Consider the following 15343-nt stretch of genomic DNA (forward strand, 5'->3'; position numbering starts at 1 on the left):
TGTGGGCACTACAGGAAGTGTGCCTCATACTACAGGAAGTGTGCCTCAGTGTGGGTACTACAGGAAGTGTGCCTCATGTGGCAACCGGCTTTCAAGCAGCACAGTAGTCCCTTCTGGCTTGCTCAGGAAGGGAGGGGAGTACTGCTATAAGTGGGGGTCTTTCTTTGACTCCCCTTCTTCGGGGGCTGGGGAGATGCCATGGTGGTGGTTTCCTAGCAATGTTGGAGAATTTCTGAAGCCCTTTGTTCAGAAGGCATAAAAAGAAACATTAAACTGGATGTGGTAGTCAAGGCTTGTATAAAAAAAAAAAAAGATCAGAATGTTGCTAAAGGCAGTAAAATATAAAGCTCTTTTGTTTTCAATTTATGTTATTCTAAAGAGAAAAGTTTACATTATTTTTATGTTGTAGGAAGACACTTAACCTGTGCATGCTCACCAAAGTGTCATAGTTTCTGTCTCAGGGATCAGACATTTTTATGTATTTTGTTCTGACCAGGGAAGCAAGAACCTACACAGAACTTACTCAACCTTATTGTTTCGCCTCGATACACACGTTCTACCAGGAGTCTCTGAAGCGTACGGAGTTAGAAGTGGCCTCAGGACAGGTGCTTGGCTAGCACAGGGAACAAACAAAGCAAGAGTGGCCATGCGGCCACATTTCAGACTTCTGCGTCTCAGAGTGCATGGCTTGTGTTTCAAGTTCTGGTTTTACTGGAAAACGCGGCTTCTGAGAGCTGCCAGCTCCCTACTGCCGACAGCCACTTCCCTTGGCCTCACGGCTGTCAACTCTGACGCCTGTAGTTCCATCAGAAATCTGAACTTGTGGGCACGGAGAATGCTCTGATAAGGAGACTGGTAAGATACAGTGCGCAGACAGTCTCTGTCCCCGCCTCACCCTATGCTCCTTTGTCTCACCTGACTTCCACACAGGAGTCATTAGGAAAGCCAGGGTGGCAGAGAATTAAGTCGTGTGTGGCTTTTCTGAGCAGCCAGCATTAGCAGAATAGGGTAAATTGGGCAGAACCAATAGATTCTCCTACCCTCCCAGTGTCTTTAGTCTTTTGTTTATCATCTGCCCTTCCCATTAGCTGATATCAACTGTTTCAAAGAACTGGTGCAGGCTGGGGTTGTAGTTTAGCAGCAGAGGACCTGCTTTAGTATTCAGAAGCTTTGGGTTCCATGGGTGGCATCACATACAATTGTCTAATCATTATCACCATCATCAATAATTAGTTGCATCACTGAAATTCCTTGCCTGGTGTCATTATCATGAAATCTAGAACCGTTGGTAGGGCATTCAAAGCCTTCTCCATCCTGTGGCAACTTTCTCAGGCCTGTTATACTTCAGTTTTCCACAGTGTGGTCTGGAGGCTCATGCTTTCTTCTTTCTATTCTGTTCTTTCACTGGGACTCTCTTGTTCTGCTACTGTCTGATTGAGCTGAAGCCAGGTAAAATGCTGTCTTCCAGCTGAGCTTTCCTGATGCCCCTAGCTCTCACCAAGTGGTCCCTCTGTTACAGCTCAGCTTGCACAGGTAGGTAGCCCACTGCATTTCAGCAAGCGCTCATATTCTGCCACCTTAGCCATGAGCAGCCTCTCCTAAACACTTCCACAACCACAGCTTTCAAACATTCCTGGCAATGATGAGCAAAAAGCAGAAATTCATTTCACACTGTGATCCAATATACAGAGCTCTATATGCCTTGTTTCAACGTTGTGTTCTTCCTCTATTTAACAGCTCTGAACATAGAACATTTCTCTGTGTAGTCTTGGCTGTCTTGGAACTCACTCTGTAGACCAGAGATCCTCTTGCCTCTGCCTCCCGAATGCTGGGATAAAAGGTGTGCACCACCTCCATCTGGATTTTTTTTTTTATGTATAAAGGTATTTTTTCTGCATGTGTCTGTGCACTATGTGCCTGAAGAGGGTGTTGGATCTCCTGGACTTAGAGCAACAGATGGCTGTAAGCTGCCATGTGGGTGTTGGGAACTGAATCTGGAAGAGCCATTTCTCCAGTCCTCAGTTTTATCATTCTTAGTAGTAAATGGCCTGGCTCCTATTTGGTGGCACTCGGGTTTGGTGAGATGTAGCGTAAGGCAGAAAGCTTCAGTGTTGCTCCCCGTTTGTTAGAGGGGTGTTCTCTTGCTGTTCTGGTCATGACCCACAAAAATGATTTCCCTACTCATTAAAGGATTGTCATCTGCAGCTTCAAAAACTACTTGAAGCAGCTGAGCGTGAAGGTGTGGAGCCCTGGGGAGGCTGAGGGGGACAATCAAGAATTTGAGGCCAGTTAGTCTGTTTCCTGACCCCTTCAAAACAAAGCCTTGGTGGAACTGAGCTGTTTACACGTCAGGATTAAGAACTAAACCCAGCAGTATTAACGCGAATGCAGTTCAGCTGTGCACAGAAACATGCTCTTTATCTAAAAATGCTTTGATAGTTTCACACATGTATCTAATAAATCTTGGTCATTTTCAAAACCCTCATTCTCCTCTTTCTTTGATTGCTTGGCCCGGAGACGAGTCTTATGAACCCCAAGGGCTGACCTCATCTCAAGATTCTCTTGTCTCAGCCTGCAGACTGCTGTGATGGTACCCACCACACCTGGTTTGTACGCAAGACAAAAATCAAGAAAGTCTCATCCAGGAAGGTGAGTTTGCAAATATTTTATTGCATTTTCAGGCAGGGACTTCCTCAAAGCCTATTTTTTGGAAGACTACATTAGTGACCAAACTAAAGGGGTAAACAGCCCCTCCTCAGCAAGGTCACTGGGTTTGCCCAACACCGCACTCTCTCTTCTAGGCTTCTTTCAAACTGCCCCTTCCCATCCCAAAGTGTTACCACCATCCAGTCCCAGTCAAGTCCCCGTGATGAACAGACCTGCCTTAAACCAAATCCCCAAATCTTGTAACTAGCTCGCCTCGCCTCACTCTCTTAAGATATTACAAAGGGGGAACTTCATGGATTCCCTTGAGTGCTATCAAACAGTAAGGTTGCCTCTGCCTGGCCAGTAGCTTATTTGGGTCTTTAGCGGAAGTCGGGGGGGGGGGGGAGATACTACATTATGACCTTGTTGTGAGAAGGCATGCTGGTTGCTTATGTTCTCGCCACACCCAGGTGTCTGTCTAGACACTATAGGAAGATGGATGTGGAAGAGTCCCTGAAGAGGACTGGGGGGGGGGGTGTCCACAGAGCAGTGCAGAGCAGGCTGCAGCCCCGAGCTGGAAACTGTGCTCTGCTCTTGGCATGACTCGCGCTCTCCTCTACGCACCTGGTATTCAGATGGTATTGCTTTAAATATAATAGAGCAGGGCTCAGCAGCCTAAGCCTACAATCCAAGCACTGGGGAAGCTAAAGCAGGAGGATTAGGTGTGCTAGGCCAGGCTGGGCTTCCTAGTGAGATGCTGTCTCACAAAGTATATATTTTAATGTAGCTCTGTATTAGAAAACATTGAGGCTCGGCTCAAGCTCTTAACTTCAAGTGACTGTCATCTCTGAAGGGGTTTGCTGCATACAGTGGATAATGGACTGCTGTGTTTCAGATTTTCTTTAGGATGGTCAGTTATCACAGACAAAAAAAAGGCTGACCAAATCTCTTCATTTCTTTTTTTTTTTTTTTTTAATTTCCCGTTCTTTTGGTTTCTCGCGACAAGATTTCTTTATATTAACAGTTCTGGCTGTCCTGGAACTTGGTTTGAGCCCATGCTGTCCTCGAACTCACAGAGATCTGGAGTGCTGGGATTAAAGGTGGCACCGCCGCCACCACCTGGCCTCTTTTTGTGTCTCCTGTAATCCGGGCTGGCTCTGAACTCACCAGCAGCCAAGGATTACTGCATCTCCTGACCTTTCTTGTCTCCATCATTGCAGTAGCCATCAAGCTCCCCACTCCCCCTACTCTTTAGTCCCTTAAAATGGGGTCTATTCTGTAGCTCAGGCTGTCCTGGCACTCACTATGTAGGCTGGTCTGGAACTAAGAGAAACTCTTGCATGTGCCACCACTTCCAGGCAAGCCCTGTGTTCTTTAATCTCTAAAGTTTCACCTAAACACTGGAAGGGCAGCGATCGCCTTTCTCACTACCTACTGTTAACAAGCCTGCTCCCAGCTCCCTCAACAAACCAGCCAGTCTCCTGCCTGGGTCTTTGCTCACACTTCTCTCACGACCCCCTCACCAATTCACTCCCTGGGCTACGGCGGAGGCTTCTGGAAGCACCGGAGAGGCCTCAGGGGACCGATCCCAGGAGCCTCCCTACATCACCCAGAGATGATCTGCTCAGCACCTGGCCTAGCTTGTTTGCGCTCAACCTCTTCCTCCCGACAGCCAGGGGGTCCGGCTGCCGTTCACAGCTCACACTGCCAGGACAGTTGGTGTGACAACCCTGGGCTGTGGTTCAGCTGAGGCCGGGGCATACCCGCCAGCAGGCCGCGTGCTGCTCCCGCCGCCTCCGCGGCGCGCGTAGGCACGGGCGTTGGAAATTCCAGCGCGTGCGACTCCAGGCCGGCGGGGGCGGGGCCGCCGTGGAGTGAGCCTGTGACGCGAAGGGGCGTGCCTCCGCGAGGCCCCGCCTCCTCTCCGCGCCCTCTCTCGCGGGTCGGGGTTACATGGCGGCGACTGCGGCAAAGCGAGAGCCTCGGAGACGCCGCTGCCGCCAGCACAGCCGGAGACCTGAGCCGACCCTGGGGGCTGTCCGCGGGCCCCGCACACTCTCGATGAGTCGGAGGAGTCCCGTGAGTGTGTCTGTGTTTGTGTCCGTGTGCGGGCCGGCGCGGGAGGGAACGGCGGAGGGCCCGGCGGCGGCGCCGGCTCCCGCGTCCATTGTGTGTGACCCTCCGGGCGGCCGCCGCTCAACAAAGGCGCTTTTGTTCCGTGTGCCCGCTCGGCCCGGGCGGCGCGGCCAGCTGCGAGGGCCGGGTCCCCGCGTGGGGCTGGCGGCGCGGTCGGAGCGCCCCTCCCACCCGGCACGCCCCTCGCTGGGCAGCCGGCCGCGGGCTTTACCAGGCCGGCTCCGCCGCCCGCGCCGGGCTGTGTTGTGCGGGTTCGAGTCCCCGTCGCCCGCGTCGGCTCCGCGGGTTCGAGTCCCCGCCAGTGCTCAGGCGAGGGCGGTGGTCCAGGAGCGCTTGAGGCAGTGGAGGCTTGCCTTCCTGGCTCGCTGCCTCCCTCCCTAACGCTCTCCTGTCTCCTCCCCCGGCCCGCCCGGGTGACTCGGCCTCAGCTGACTCAGGCCGGGCAAAGTCTCGGAGCACGTTGCGTAGCTCTCTGCTCCAGCCCCTAAGTCCGCCCAAGTTTGTGTCTGGCGGTCCACGAGGTGCCGGCGACCGGTCTGAGCCAGGGCTCCGGACACCTTTCCGGACGTTAAGGTGTGATCCGGAAAAACAACCCCGATGAAAACGTACGTTACCGGTTACAGGCCTCCTCACTTGGAGCTTGTTTTAAATCCTACTTGGGAGTTGTGTAGAGCGGTGGGCTTTCGGCCGCCTTTTGTTCCTGCCTGGCGTGGGCTCTCCGGCTCAGGTGCCTGGGCGAGCTGCGAGCTGCAGGCTCCTTTAGATTGTTTCCGTGTTTTACCTTTTTGCGGTTTGAAAGTATGGAAGGATCGAGCGAAGGGACCTGGTAAGGGGGGAGTTAGGACGTCTCCATACTGCATTTGAACAGCCCGTGTTCGTTGCGAAGAGTCCCGAGATAGTCTCAGTATTAACTTTTTATGGCTACCGATGATAGGGGAAAAAACATTCACAGGCCATCAAACGAAGAGCAGCCAGCTTCAGAATAATTTCCTAATTGTTGGTTATTCTAGCGTGTTTATTTTGGTAAAATTCTGGGTTTTCACGTTCTGTCTCTTAAACGTTGGAGAACTGAGTTGGAAAGAATGATTTGAGTAGAGAAGAATGTAGGGTCTAAATAGGGCCCGGCCCCCAAAGGGGTTTTCTTGTTTGTTTGTTGAGCCGGTCTCGCCTAGTCCCAGCTGGGCTTTGAGAAACATTCTCCTGCCTCAGCTTCCTGCTGGGCTTAACACGTGGGCACCATTATCCTTAGCTTTAGAGTTTTCTTAGAAACGACAGGTTTTGGTGTTTGGAAATAATTTTGAATTGGGTGGAAGAAAAATATCTTTAGCTTGTAGGTAAAAACCTGTTTGTAAGGTGCTTATATATAACATATATGTTATATTAATCTAGCTACATCATAAGCCTTGCTTACTGATGTCCTAATCACTAATTGTCATCTCCGAAGCTTGCCAGATTTTGAGCAGACTATTCTGACACTTCAGTATTACTGTTCAGAAAAGAAAAAAAAAAGACTTTGGAAATGAAAAAAAAAAACTGTTTAAAATTAGTTTTCTATGTGAGGCTATTTTGGAATTTAGTCATTTGCAGAAAGGATTAAAAGTAGCCTGCCCACTTTCTGCGATTAAAAAGGAACCCGGAGAAGACTGACTCGAAGAACGTTTAATTTTGCAGTAGAAAAGGCAACCGTTTTAAAGACTAGTGCGCGCTAAAAACGCTGCAGCGTTTTACATAAGTTCGTGTAGGCACCGTGAGAATTCCTAACTGACCAGCTAGTAAGGCTTGCTGACTCGGGACCTTGTGCAGGGGCTGGGGGTCGGGTGGGAGGAGGCTCAGAAGAACTGTTGCAAGTTTCGAGCCGGCTGATGACTCACCCCGCCCACTGCCGCTACTACGTGGCTTGCTTGCTTTCTTTAAAAATGAGAGGCTAAAAGCTTTACTGCCCGTGGCTGTTTTCTTTTCTCTGAAGAATAGCCCCCTCCCCAAGAAAAAAGTAAGGGCTTCTTAAGTTGCCTTTTAAAAGGATATCCAGTACCCTGCTCGTACAATTGTATAACATTTGTTGAGCGAAAAGATAAAGGCGATTGCTGGCTAGTTGCTGAAATTAAATGTTTGATTCCAAAAGGCCTTTGGCTACTATTGAGAGAGATTTTGTTAGCAAGTTATTATAAAGGACAGACAGAACATTATAGTCTTGATGGAAATTGACTGGTTTTCATTGATTATGTAAAAGTTATCTTTATAGTATCTAGAAGGTACTGGTTTGAGTGTTGTACAAATACCACCAGAGTTTAGTAGGAGCTGTTAAACATACACAGTGCTTTCTTGTGATGTTTGTGCATTTTCTGTATTTTAAAGTTTTTATTATTATTATTTGTCTGTATGGATGTTTTGCTTGCTTGAGTGTCTATGAACCATTTGCCCTCAGAAGCCAGAAGGAGGCACTGAATCTCCTGGCATTGGAATTTCAGAGGACTGTGAGCTGCTATATGGGTGCAAGGAATCAAACCTGGGTCCTCTGGAAGAGTAGCTAGTGCTTGTACGTGCTGAGCCACCACTCCAGCCCCGGGAATTTTCTGTTTTAATAAAGACAAGTTGAAACCAGCATTGTTAGAAGCACTTAAAGAGATAAACTGAGTGAATAGTTCCAGATTTAGGACTTAAGCTGAAGCTTGGTGATAAAATAGACATTTGGACATATTTCATGGCCAGTGTTTAACAAATTGGCTTAAAATAAGATTGAAGCAGGTGTGTGGGGGGTGTGCTCACATTTAAAGTCCTCCTCCTTAGGCAGAATCCAGCAGGACTGTGAGTTTGGGACAGACCAGTTTACATGGAGCCAGAAGCCATATAGTGAGACCTGCCTAAAAATTTTTTTTGAGGAAAAACAAGACAGATTGAAGACATTGCTTCCTAAGTGAAGAAATAAATAAAAATCTCCTTGCCCATTTGTTTGTTTCTCTATACTGTTCGTTTTCTGAAAGTTATTTGGGAAGTTTACTGTACAATAAGTTGTGTTGTGGATTTGAATTAAATCTTTGGAGACATTTTGAAATTGCATCAAAGATTAATTCATACTTAATGTTGTCTACTAAAGGAAACAAAAATGAAAATGTAAAAGGATTGGGATTTTCAGAGCATCACATTCCTTAAGTTTGAGCGTGTGGGCCTTTTAAATGCAGGTTATTAGGTTGGGCAGAAATCAGGAGTTAAGAACAAGCGTTCTGTAAGGTGTTGCTTTGTGAGTTGGGGAGTTCTCAGCACTGCTCTCTAGTTCCTTATTTGCATTGCTCCTGTGAGCCTGTGTTACGACAGGGCTCCGGTGAAACCAGGAAGATGCTTCTATAGTCACTTTGTTGTTGGCAGTCCTCTGCTGGCTCCAGCAGGCTGTCTTGTGGACTCTTACACTATAACCTGCCTGCAGTATCAAGGTCTTGGTCAGTTTTATTGCTTAGTATTAAGACTTTACAAACATAAAAATGACGTTACTATACCCCATGGCTTCTTGCCAGGAAGCTACTCCTATGAGCTGATGCCAGTAAGGTGCCCGTGGCTCCATGAATTTCTCTCTGAATTGTGTTTGGGAAATGTAGTATGTCCTCCTGAAAGGCACCCCTCCCTGTTTTGTTTTGCTGAGACGGCTCCCTGCATAGCTCAGGCTTGCCACAAATGTCTTAATCCTTCTGCCTAACCTCATGAAATTACAAGCATCTGACACCATGCCTGGCTGCTAGAGTTTGTTGTTTGTGCTGTGTGTGTGTTTTGTTTTGTGCTTTAACCCCAGCACTTGGGGAGGCAGTTGGCAGGCAGATCTCTGTGAGTTCGAGGCCAGCCTGGTTTACAGAGCGAGTTCCAGGACAGCCAATGCTACACAGAGAAAGCCTGTCTCAAGAAATGAAAAGAAAGGGCAAGGAAAAAGAATTGTCGGAATGTTGCTCTGGTGAGACGGCTCAGCAGGTTCAGTGCTTGCTGTAGGAGCCTGTTGACCTGAGATGGAGCTCAGCAAGTCTTGTGCGGTGAGAGGGCTGACTGCAGAGCTGTCCTCTGACCTCTGCATGCATGTTGCAACAATTGCGTTCAGATGCACAGGTCTTAAACACAAAAGGAATAAATAAAAATGCTTTAAGATGTAAGAACTTTAACAATTACTTCAAGGAAATCTGCCACTGCAACCATAAAAGTACATGTGGGTGTTTGGAAGAGTGGCATGAGCACTTTGCTCCAGCTACATCATTTGACTGAGTAAATGTTAAGTAAACTGAGGCCCAGTATGATCTAAGACCATACTTGGGAGCTGGTTAAAGGTTCTGACCCTTGGCTCATCAGGACCCAGTGAATTAGAAGCTACACACATTAGCAATATTGTGATTTGAATGCACATCCATTTGGCTGAGAGAGACTGGAGTGGTCCTCATCTGGTTAGCAACTGGTTTGGAAAACCCAGGTCTTGTGAGTTGTTTTCCCCTGACCCTCCCGAGAAACATGAGTGTGAGGTTGAGACTGTAATCACTGTTGGGTAGGCCTTGTGTGATGGGGGTGCTCTGTTTTGTGCTGACCAGTGAGGTCTCAGCCAACCAGAGTGATGATGATTAAGTATGTAACCGATGCCCCCTGAGAAATTGAATTTAATCTGTTATTTATTCATTTATTTATTTGATTGATTTTTGAAACAGGGTTTCTCTGTATAGCCTTGGTTGTCCTACTCCATCTGTAGGCCAGGTTGGCCTTGAACTCACTGAGATCCATTTGCCTCTGTTGGGATTAGGGGTGTATGAAATCACTTTTAGCTTTCTGTTTCGAATTTTGTGGCAGGGCCTTAGGTAGTAAGTAACCCAGGTGGCCTCCAAGGCTGGCCTAGATCTCCTGTTTCCATCTGAGATTACAGATGTGCGTCTCTACTCTTGGTTTCTGTGTTGCTGGAGAGGGAGGCTTCGGCCTCCTGTATGTTAGGCACAGTCTACCAACTGAGCTATACTCTAGCCTAATGGAGGTTGTTGTTTTTTGTTTTGTTTTGTTTTTTGTTTTTTTACTAAATTTGAAATTATCCTCAATTTAATAATGAGTCTCAATTTGATAATTCTTCCCTCTTTATGTACAAATTGAAGAGGTGGTAAGTTTTTTACTAACTTTATGCTTGGATAATATTCTTTTTTTTTTTTTTTTTTTTTTAGTTTTTCGAGACAGGGTTTCTCTGTAGCTTTGGAGCCTGTCCTGGAACTAGCTCTTGTAGACCAGGCTGGCCTCGAACTCACAGAGATCCGCCTGCCTCTGCCTCCCGGGTGCTGGCATTAAAGGCGTGCGCCACCACCGCCCGGCTTGGATAATATTCTTTTGACTGTTAGACAGTGGTGCCAATTTCCTGTTCAATAAAGCTAATCTAAATTGCAAGAATGCATGCATATTTCTTCCTGTTTCTTTCACGTGGATCAAAAATAATACAAAGGAATTAACTCTTCTGAGTTACTGTATGTCCAGTGTTGGCCTAGCCCCTCCAGGTTTGCTGATTCTGGAGGTAACTACCAGGCGAACCTGCTGAGTACTTATTTCCAGGTGTAGAAACGGAGAGGTCTTTAGCTCTCTTCAGATGTGCGTAGTCTGTCTTGTCAGTTTAATTAGATTAGGAGATGACTGGGAGACCACTGGAATGTCCATGGTGGTTCTGGTTTGATCAGTGGCTTTAATCCCTTTATGGACTTGTAATTTGATGGCATTTTGGGGAGCTGTTTAAAAGTGGGAGGTGGCACCTTTGAAGTAGGTCATTATGGGCATGGCCTTGGTGTTAGGCCCTGTCCTGGCCCCAGACTATACTCAGTCTCCATGTGCCCCCTGCTCAGCCATGTTTTGCACGCCATCTTGGAATGACATTTTAAAATTGAGTCAAAATAAATAGTTCCTCCTTTTAGCTTGTTCTGGGGAATTTTGGTTATTGCTCTGCAAAAGTCACAGCAACCATATGCAATGGGAAGATTGTGACTCCAGAATCAGACTGATGTGCCCAGATCCTGTCTTTACTATCCATGTGACCTAATGAGATCACCTCACCTTTGGGAGCATCTGGGCTCTTTGTAAGATGAGCTATTTGTCACTTAGAAAATGCCTGGCACGTAATAGATGCAGATAAATTATGAGTTATGTCCCTTCCTTCTGCTTGGCTCCTGTGTTCTTCTGTATGTGACCCTGAGTTTTGTTTCTCACCAGGTTTAATGCATGCTCTGCCTGGTCTGTCCCCCATTCCTGCCCCTATGTTCTTGATTCCGTCTCGGGTTCCTAAGGCTTTTTATCTGTATCACGACTTTCACCTTTTTGAATGTTAGAAGTTTTTTAAAAATATGCCAGTGTGCTGTAGAATTGTCCAATATGGTAGCCACTAGCCACATGTAGACATTTTAATAATTTATTTTATTTTGGTTAGAAGTTGAACCCAAGGCCTTGTACATGGTTAGCAATTTATCTTTGAGCTGTACCTATAGCCAAAAAAACAACTCTTGTTATTTTTGATACAAGGTCTCTTTAGTTAGCCCTTAATGTTCTGGAAGTCACTATGTAGACCAGGCCTGCAGCTCACAGAGATCTGATCTGTTTCTGGCTCCCCAGTGCTAGGTGTAAAGGCATTCCCCTTTAATTGATGGAGATGAGGTGCAGCTCTGATAAAATGCTTGCCTAGCATGCACAAGGCTCAGAGTTTAATCCCTAGTACCAGAAAATGGATGAATGAATGAATGAATTCTTGGGTGGAGTCAGTCATATTTGAGTTACTCAGTCACCATCTGTGGCTATGGCTACCCTTTGGGGCAGCATATCGTAGAATGTGGAATGTAGTGTGCTCTATACAGTCTCTGGTGACAGCCTCATTTCTCTGCCTTTCTTCCTAGTGATGACCAGCCCTTAGTCTTCCTTTTCTTCCCTGGTACATGCTTCCTTTCTTTCTCCTGATTGACTTTAAAAGCTGCCCGTGTGTGTGTGTGTGTGTGTGTGTGTGTGTGTGTGTGTGTGTGTGTGTGTTTGTGAGAGAGAGAGAGACAGAGAGGAGAGAGAGACAGACAGACAGAAGAGAGACAGAGAGAGACAGAGACAGACTGGTTTGGTATGAATTCATTCGTGAGTTGATGGTTTAGTTTTAGTTGATTTTGAAGATGTTCTGACCTGTATTTGTGAAGTTCCATTGGTTTCCCAGACCTTGGAGTTTTCTGCTTCCAGCCTGACTTCTGGCTCCATTGCTGACTGCAGGAGCTTTTCTCTTGCTTTCCAGTGTGGCCCTGTGTTTCCTTGGCTCAGCCTTAGAAGAATATGAACTTGTTATTCTGAAGATGCAGAATGCTGCATAGGCATTTATCTCAGCTTCCTGTCTTGGCCCCACTTTCACAGGGCAGCTGCTTTGGAAATGGTGGGTTTTCTAGCCCTTTTATTTTGGAAACAGTCTCTATACGAAAACCTGGTGGCCTCAAACTTGCAGCCATCATCCTTTCAGTGCCTCCCTGAGAGCTGGGATTAGAGGTGTGTGACGGTTACCCTGACTTGCCTCCAGTCTTTTGTACTCACTGAACGCCAATCAAAAAGGGCTGGTGAGTGGGATGTGAGGATGAGTTCACATGCAGCAGCCATGAAACTGATCTTTAGAGTCTGAGTTCTCCTTAATCCTGTCAGTGAAAAATTCCATGCTCTTTTTTTTTTTTTTTTTTTTTTTTGAGTCAGGGTTTCTCTCTCTATGTAGCTCGGGCTGTTCTGTCCTGGAACTAGCTTTGTAGACCAGGCTGGCCTCAAACCCACAGAGATCTGCCTGTCTGCCTCCTGAGTGCTGGAGTTAAAGGTGTGTATTAACCACCACCTGGCAAGGCCTGACTTTTTTTTTTTTTAAAGATTTATTTATTTACTATGTATGCCGTGTTCTGCATGCATGCATGCCTGCCAGAAGAGGGCACCAGATCTCATTACAGATGGATCTGCACCACCATGTGGTTGCTGGGAATTGAACTTAGAACCTCTGGAAGAGCAGTCAGTGCTCTTAACCTCTGAGCCATCTCTCCAGCCCAAGGCTTGACATTTTAATAAATTTATTTTTAGAGTTTTATTTATGTATATGAGTGTTTTGCCTGAATATGTATGTGCCCCACATTTGTGTATGGTGACTGGAGGTGAGAAAAACATGTTAGATCCCCCTCCCCCAGAACTGAAGTGAAGGTGGGAATCGGCTTTAGGACTTCTTGAGTGCTTGGCGAGGGTTCTGCTACAGACCCATACTTCCAGTCCTTTTCCAGATGTTGTGAGACAGGTTTCCTTGCTCAGACTGACCTTGAACTACTGAGCCTCCTGCCTCAGCCACCTGAGTAGTTGGGAATACCAGCTTGTGAGTCAGATAAGTTTTGTCAGCTCCTGTCCCTGGTCAGTCTCACGTGTAGTTTGTAGAGTGTGGCCTAAGTGCCCTAAACCCTGCTAGATCACTGTGTGTGGAGAAAGTCTGACTGACACGTGCTCTGGGGCTGCCTTCACAGAGGCTGCTCCCGCCGTACCCCAGAGCATAGCTTCCTGGCAGTCCGTCCTTCCACCTCCACACAGGAAAGGGGCGAGTGTAACACAGCTGACTGCTCTTGCTTTGGCCCTCCCAGGGCTGGAAACAGGTTGCCCCCCCCCCCACACACACACACTAGCTGCTGTTTGCTGTGGGGAGGGAGTGCCTGGAAGGGGAAAGGCTGGAGTGGCATCTTCACAGAAGCTCTCTAGTGCCTAGGCTAGTCTGGTTCTGGAAAAATAGGAGGTGTATTGGGTGTGCTGTTTATTCATTTCCCTACAGTTTACAGGGCACCTAGTAACTGCCAGATTCTGTGCTCAGAAAATGCTAGTAAGCTGCTTATTTCTCACACCTTTTGATTTAAAGCAGCCAGCCACCATAGTGGGGAGAGATGGTGTCACAGCAGAGGATCACCCTGGGGAACATGAGGATGCTGGAAGAGAGGGGAAGGGAAGTAGGAAACAGTGAGCAGGAGGAAGTGCTCAGACTCAGGGCTTCTCTGAGTCAGGACTGGAGACAGTGCTGGCACACAGTGAGCGTTCAGGACTTCCTGGTGATAAAGAACAGACGCAGACTCTTAGGGCTGTAATGTGGCTGTCTGTGTTTCTGGGTCCTGGTTAGGGTAGCACTTCCTCAATTCCTGTGAGTGTGTCTGAGAGACTGTGTGACCTGCTTGGGTCTGTAGTCAGTTGGTAAATGCATCATGGGGAAGAGAGGTGTAAATAGATGCTCATGTAGATCCTTTGGTACACTGAGTATCAATGGTAAAGGTAGTGTCTTCATAACAACTTAGATAACAACTCTGTTGTGACTTAAGTCGCCAGTTGGGGGCTATCTGACCTGTCCTGATGGCCACAGAAATCTGACGGCAGTACTTAGGTAACTGGAGAAGAATTGCTTAGATGTTTCATGGTCCTGTATTTGTTCCAGTGTTTCTTTAATCTTAGGTCAGTATGGCATCTCAGAAAGTCTTGAACCAGGTGTGGAGGTACAGAACTTTAATCCCAGCACGGAGTGAGTTCAAAACCAGCCTGTTCTACCTAGTGAGTTCAGGACAACAGAGCTACATAAGACTTTTTTTTTTTTTTTTTTTTTTGAAGTTTTTCAAGACACAGTTTTTCTGTATAACAGTACTGGCTGTCCTGGAACTTGCTTGATAGACCACACCAGCTTCTAATTCACTGAGATCCACCTGCCTCTGCCTCCCAAGTGCTGGGATCCCCATCTCCTCTGAAGTCTTGGCCAGAAGACAGAGTTGGGATGAAGGGTAGCTGAATAGTTACTGATACTGTATGAAACAAGCCTGCTATGCTAAGTCTTTTTTTAGCTTCCTGAGATGATTTATCCAATAATGGGTTGCACCACTGGCCTCCTTGAGGTCCAGGTCCTGAAAGGACACCTTTGGGCCACTTTTCCTGAGGAACAAGAGCTTTGTCAGCAATGCCTGTGAGCAGGTAGCTAGGCTTGTGGCCTTCTGTGCCTTGAGAAGTCAGTAACTGGAGTCTGAGGCATGATCACAGACAAGAGTGAATTTGATGCCAGCACCATTGTGCCAGGCTTAGGGTACAGAGTACCGCTCAACCTGTCCCTTCCCAAAGCAACTGGCTGAGTTCCAGTTAGCTCAGACCGCTCACTTGACTCTGCAGAAGCCACTTTCAGAGGCTGTCACTGTGGACAGCCTCGGGTGGGATGGAAGGGTACTTTACCCTGAGAAGCTGCATGCAGCATTGCTTGCAAGTGTGTGGGCATGGCAGAGCTAGCTCTACCTGTAAGGCTGTACCTCATATGTAAACGTGCACGTTACATCCTTTGTGGTACAGTCAGACCAGCTTTAGAACAGAAAACCCAGTTTCTATAGATTGCCCCCCCAAAACACAAATGAACAAAAAAAAAACCCCAACAACATAAAAAGAAAGTATTTGTATATTTATTAGCAAGCATTTCTCTAAGAACTTACCTAAAGGAAAAATAGCTGGGGCCAAGGACATGCTACTCGTTCATTATCTCCTTCATGTGTTTCTGCCACGTTACCTTTAAGTTCCTTTTTTTTTTTTTTTT

The 15343-nt window shown here is 47.0% G+C and overlaps 1 protein-coding gene across 1 annotated transcript in view; it reads left to right on the top strand.

The window, feature by feature from the left end:
* The first annotated feature begins 4574 nt into the window (after window positions 1-4574).
* Window positions 4575-15343, top strand: part of Mapk6 (mitogen-activated protein kinase 6) — a 23901-nt gene continuing 13132 nt past the window's right edge. Inside the window, 1 exon segment of the mRNA XM_005347622.3 lies at window positions 4575-4725. The gene's annotated coding sequence lies outside the window, so the exon portion shown is untranslated.

The sequence above is a fragment of the Microtus ochrogaster genome, chromosome 5 (assembly GCF_000317375.1).
Source record: "Microtus ochrogaster isolate Prairie Vole_2 chromosome 5, MicOch1.0, whole genome shotgun sequence".
Classification (NCBI taxonomy): Eukaryota; Metazoa; Chordata; class Mammalia; order Rodentia; family Cricetidae; genus Microtus; species Microtus ochrogaster.